Consider the following 288-nt stretch of genomic DNA (forward strand, 5'->3'; position numbering starts at 1 on the left):
AACAGAATGTCTGAAAGACTGTAGGCTCTTCCAAAGCTGCAGCGTCATTGAGTGTTGATTCCCGTGTGGCTCAGTTGGCAGCGCACGGCACTTGCAACACCAGGGTTGTGGGCTCAATTCCCATGGGGGATCAGTCTGAAAAAGTATGCACTCACTACTGTAAGTCATTTTGGATAAGAGCATCTGCTAAAATGACAAAATGTTAAAAAAAATAAAGTGGATTGTCATTAATTTGCAGATCCTAAGAAGTAATCACACTATAACAAACACAGTTCACATAAATCCAAA

Source organism: Oncorhynchus mykiss, chromosome 7 (assembly GCF_057628025.1).
Source record: "Oncorhynchus mykiss isolate SJ-2025 chromosome 7, ASM5762802v1, whole genome shotgun sequence".
Classification (NCBI taxonomy): Eukaryota; Metazoa; Chordata; class Actinopteri; order Salmoniformes; family Salmonidae; genus Oncorhynchus; species Oncorhynchus mykiss.